The sequence below is a fragment of the Leucoraja erinacea genome, chromosome 10, assembly GCF_028641065.1.
Source record: "Leucoraja erinacea ecotype New England chromosome 10, Leri_hhj_1, whole genome shotgun sequence".
Taxonomy (NCBI): Eukaryota; Metazoa; Chordata; class Chondrichthyes; order Rajiformes; family Rajidae; genus Leucoraja; species Leucoraja erinaceus.
The window spans coordinates 10563465-10569643 of NC_073386.1; positions in this window are offsets into that span (position 1 = coordinate 10563465).

Sequence of the window (6179 nt, forward strand, 5' to 3'; positions counted from 1 at the left end):
CGCAGCGGTAGAGTTGCTGCCTTACAACACCAGCGACCCAGGGCTCAATCCTGACTATGGTTGCTTGTCTTGTTCATTCTCCCTGTGACCACGTGGGATTTCACCGGGTGCTCTGGCTTCCTCCCACATTACAAAGACGAGCAGGTTTGTAGGTTAATTGGCTTCTGTAAATTGCCCCTAGCGTGTAGGATGCAAAACTTAGGTAACATTGAACACTCAGCTGGTGATGGTTGGTTGGCGTGGACTCAGTGGGCTAAAGGGCCTGTTTCCACGCTGTAGCTCTAATCTACTTTAAACTAAACTAAATCTGAAGAAGGGTCTCGACCCCAAACGTCACCTATCTCCTTTGCTCCATAGATGCTGCCTCAACCGCTGAGTTTCTGCAGCATTTTTGTCTACCTTCGATTATCTACCAGCATCTGCAGTTCCTTCTTAAACTAGAGGAAATATTCCTTTGGGCTGAGCAGAACCTCCATGGTCTCTGCTCTTCTGTATGAGGGGTGATGTTGGAGCAACAATACATTAACTGCATTACATTACTAAACTAATAAAGCAGCAGCCTGGACTAAACAATCCTGAGACCACAGTTCAAACAATAAATTTCACCGTGAAATTTCAACAGAGTTAATAACTTGGCCTAAAAAGAAAATCCCCAGTCATTGGTATAGATGAACATAAAACAACGGGGCTGTGTAAAACATCCATTGCTTCACTAATTTCCTTCTTGGGGGGGAATTTTTCCATCCTAATCCAGTTTAGACTCCAGTCAAAAATTGTTGTTAATTCTTAAATGCCCTTAGAAACAACCCAGTAAGCCACTCGCTTCAAGGACATTTCAAAAGGAAATGAATTTTGGTCTTGCAGTGATTCCAAGGTCCCCAAAGAATAAATGATGAAGAAAAAACTCATCTTTTACAGGGCAAGAGGCTGGATGAAGTGATACTCTGTGTCTGATAGAGCTTCCATGATGTGGAGCGAGACCCAACATTGTTACCTGCTGTGTGGGGAGGAACTGCAGAGGCTAGTTTTCACCGAAGACAGACACAAAATGCTGGAGTAACACATCAGCCATAGCTCCATTTTATGCCAGCCTTTTTGAGGCAGCGACTGCGATAGATCCCCTCAATAATAGGGAGGTCAGAGCCGATGATAGACTGGGCAGTGCTTACAACTTTTTGCAGTCTTTTCCGCTCCTGGGCGCTCAAGTTGCCGAACCAAGCCACGGTGCAACCGGTCAGCATGCTCTCTACTGTGCACCTGTAGAAGTTCGAGAGAGTCCTCCTTGACATACCGACTCTCCGTAATCTTCTCAGGAAGTAGAGGCGCTGATGTGCTTTCTTTGTAATTGCATCCATGTTCTCGGACCAGAAGAGATCTTCGGAGATATACACGCCCAGGAATCTGAAGTTCTTGACCCTCTCCACCATCAACCAGTTGATATAAACGGGACTGTGGGTCCCCATCCTACCCCTTCCAAAGTCCACAATTAGTTCCTTGCTTTTGCTGGTGTTGAGAGCCAGGTTATTGTGCTGGCTCATTCAAAATCATTCAAAAACCTGATAGCAGAGGGGAAGCGGCTATTCCTGAGCATGATGTTGCACGCTTTCAAGCCTCTGCATCTTCTGCCAGGCAGGAGCAGGGAGAAGAAGGAATGACCATGGCTGGGACATTGGCTGCTTTACTGAGGCAGCGTGAGGTGTCGATGGAGTCAACGGTGAGAAGTCTGGACTGTGTGAACTTCAATGTTTCAAAGAGTGGGAATAGGTTATATGGCTTTACTCTTGGCGTTTTAAAGGAAAACTGGGAACACTAAGGAAGCTTCACTGGTGTGTGTGCAACTCTGAGGGGAACGCGTTGCCTAGCAACCGCTTGGCAAGCAGCCAGCCAAATAACCCATCATTACCAGGGCCTCCGCTGTCCCTGTTTTCTGTGAAGTGGAGCCCAGCTGTAGGCTTGAAATTGCATATGAAAATATCACATTCAGGACTGGCGTGGGTCAGGGAGGTCTACCTTGCTCCTGCTGTTCTTTACATTCTTATATAAGCACATTAACTGCTTCACTTGACTGCAAAACCTACTTCCTAATTGAAATGATGCAGAAATTACGTTGGACACAGGTCACCCGCAGTACATGATTGATGCTGGCCGCTTTAATTACACATTTTGATTTTTTTTTTTAAAGAAAAGTGGGCATTTAAGATGCCATCAAGAGTTATGTTGCTTTCTAAAGAAATTGTAGTTGTGTATGTGTGTGTGTGTGTGTGTGTGTAAATGTTTATTTTATTTTAGAGATATAGCACGGATTTGGCCCACCGAGTCCGCACCCACCGGCGATCCCCGCACACTAACCGTATCTAACACGCCAGGGACAATTTACAATATTACCAATTAACCTACAAACCTGTATATCTTTGGAGTGTGGGACGAAACCGTAGCTCCCGGAGAAAACACACGCAGGTCACGGGGAGAACGTACAAACTCCGTACAGACAGCACCCGTAATCAGGGGCTGTAAGGCAGCAACTCTACCGCTGCTCCACCGTGCCGCCATGTGTGGGAAGATATGCCGACTTCTGTCTACACCCCAGTCACATGCATTACCTCTGTTCTGCCCCCCTCCACTCTCCCTCGTTTTTGCCACATAAAATATGCTTGTTTTCTAATTTCCCCCCAGTTATATGAAGGGACCTCACAGCGCCAGAGACACGGGTTCGATCCTGGCTGCGGGTGCTTGACTGAGCAAAGTTTGTACATTATCCCCGTGACCTGCGTGTGTTTTCTCCGAGATCTTCGGTTTCCTCCCACACCCCAAAGACATACAGGTTTGTAGGTTAATTGGCTTGGTATAAATGTAAAGTGTCCCTAGCATGTGTAGGATAGTGTTAATGGGTGGAGGTCGCAGGTTGGTGCAGACTCGGTGGGCCAAAGGGCCTGTTTCCACGTTGTATCTCTAAACTAAACAAAACTAAACCCTGTTTAAGAAAGAACTGCAGAAGCGGGTGAGGCAGCATCAATGGAGAGAAGGAATTGGCGATGTTTCGGGTTGAGACCCTTCTTCAGACTGATGTCAAGGGAGGGGGTAGGACAAAGAAAGAAAGTGGGCGAGACCAAGCGCAGGCTCGGCGATCGTTTCGCTTAACACCTCCGCTCAGTCCGTCTTAATCAAGATGATCTCCCGGTGGCCCAGCACTTCAACTCCCCCTCCCATTCCCAATCTGATCTTTCTGTCCTGGGCCTCCTCCATTGCCAGAGTGAGGCCCACCGCAAATTGGAAGAAGAGCACCTCATATTTCGCTTAGGTAGTTTACACCCCAGTGGTATGAACATTGACTTCTCTAACTTCAGGTATCCCTTGCTCTCTCTCTTTCCTTCCCCTCCCCCTTCCCAGTTCTCCCACTGTCTCCACCCACTTCCTTTCTTTGTCCTACCCCCTCCCTGACATCAGTCTGAAGAAGGGTCTCGATTTGAAACGTCGCCAATTCCTTCTCTCCATAGATGCTGCCTCACCCGTTGAGTTTCTCCAGCATTTTGCGTCTACCCTAAACCAAACCCTGGCCTGAAACATTCTGTTTCTGCTTTCACCGCCGTTGCCCCTGCAGCCAGTACTCGACCTGGCCAATACAGCCAGTACTTGACGTTTTCGTTTCACCTTGTTATAGGTTGTGTGTTTGAAAGTGGTTACAAGGCATCAGTGGCCCTTGGTCAGATTATGGCAGCAATTTACGCAAACGCTACACGGCAAGGCTTTGTAGACCATTTCTCAAAGGTGAGTAACTAAAAGGGTTTTCTCACCCATGAGAAAAGTTAATTCTTTCACTGAGTTGAGTAGAAGAAATAAAGGCGCTCTCTTCAATACCACACACGCAATAAATAAACATGAACACTCTCTACTGTGGAGACATAAAAAGCTTTTAAACGCAGTGGCATCATTTTTCCTGACAGTTACCTCCGATAAAGTTGAAAAGTAAGCCCTGCATGGTATATTTATGATTATTTGTGTAGCAATGGAATGTGAAGGGAGAAAAAGTGCTCCTTTATTTAACTCTGGTCAAAACAAAAGCATTACTTATTTATTTTGCAGGAAGCAGTGGTGGAAACATTCAATTCATGGCCTTGGTGCCTCGATGTACAGTTTGCCTGGATTCAATTATAATTCTAGCCGCTTGCCTTCCCAACACTTGCTTTTCGCAAAGGCATAACCCTGAACTCTCTGTTGAAGGGACAATGCTTTACATTCCTTTCATAAAGTTAAAATTTTATAGCGGCTTCACGATAATAACCTCATTTCCTCAAAATGATAGATTTCTGTACGGCCTTGAACAAGGGTAAAGGGATTAGAAATTAAAATTCCTGATACAACAGGCGGGACAGTTGTGCAGCAGGTAGTGCTGCTGCCTCACAGCGCCAGAGACCTGGGTTGAATCCTGACATCAGGTGCTACCCGGGTGTGGAGTTGACACGTTCTCATAAGGTCATAAGTGATAGGAGTAGAATTGGGCCCTTCGGCCCATCATGTCTACTCCGCCATTCAATCATGGCTGATCAATCTCTCCCTCCTCCGTTCTCCCTGTGACTGTGTGGGTTTCCTCCGAGTGCTCCGGTTTCCTCCCACATCCCAAAGACGGGCGGGTTGGCAGGTTAATTGGACTCCATAAAATGCCTCTGACCTTTAGGGAGTGGATGAGAAAGTGGCATAAAATGGAGCTAGTGAGCACGGTGAACAATGATCGGTGTGGACTCGGTGGCAGGTGGGGCTAGTGTAGATAGGGCATCTTGGTTGGGCCGAAGGGCCTGTTGTCAATGCTGGTATGACTCTGTGACTCTATGATGGAGGTGATTAGATTCTTGAAAAACATGAGGTAAAAGACTGCTGGCTGACTGGTGGAGTTGAGGTTGCAATGTGATCTTCCATGAGCAGGAAACAAATGCTGGAGGAACTCAGCGGCTCGGGTAACATCTGTAGATAAGTTCACAAGCGATAGGAGCAGAATGAGGCCATTCAACCCATCAAGTCTACTCCACCATTCAATCATGGCTGCTCTATATTACCCTCAACCCCATTCTCCTGCCTTCTCCCCACAACCCCTGACACATGTTCTAATCAAGAATGTATTGTCTCTGCCGTAAAGATATCCATTGATGGCCTCCACGTCCTTCTGTGGCAATGAATTCTACAGATTCACCACCCTCTGACTAAAGAAATTCCTCCTCATCTCCTTCGTGAAGGAACATCCTTTAATTCTGAAGCTGTGACCTCTGGTCATAGAGGTCGTATTCGGGATGCTTCTTCTCTCGACTTGAAACGTTGCCTGTCCATTCCATCCAAAGATGCTGTCTGGCCGGCTGAATTCCTCCAGCACTTTGTTTTACGATACAATACAATACAATACAATTTATTTGTGTCATTTGAAATGAAATGAAATGAAATGATTCAATTTATTGTCATTGTCAGTGTACAGTACAGAGACAACGAAATGCATTTTTAGCATCTCCCTTGAAAGGGAGACACAGGGCGTCGCGGTGTGCCCGCGCCTGCCGCCGTAACATTCCATTACAGGCAAAGGTGGGTGAAGTGTCTTGCCGAAGGACACAACGACAGTATGCACTCCAAGCGGGATTTGTTTTACGATACAATACAATACAATAGCCCATTGTGCTATCTGTCGTCATTTGAACCTCAACGAAATGTTGTTTCTGCAGTCATATACACAAGAAAAAGAACCAAGACACAACACAATTTACACACAAACATCCATCACAGTGAATCTCCTCCTCACTGTGATGGAAGGCAAAGTCTTATCTCTCCCCTGCACTCCTCATTCTCCTCCCGATGTCAGAGTCAGAGCCCCCGGCGGGCGATGGTAAGTGTCCCGCGGCCATTAAAGCCGCGCCGGGCGATGCAAGGCCGCGCTCCGGGTCTTGGGGTTGGAGCCCCCCGGCGGGCGCTAACAAGTCCCGCGGCCATTTAAAGCTGCGCCGGGCGATGATGTAAGGCCCCGCTCCAGGTAATTTTCAACCCCGCAACTCGGGCGGGAGAAGTCACCATTGCGGAAGCCCCGAAAAGCGGTCTCCCAGCAGGGACCCGCGGGCTCCCGGTGTCACCGTCCACCAGACCTGCGGTTGGAGCCTCCGAATCCCCGGGGTCGGGTCGCAGCCGCGCGCCACCACAGCTCCTCATGA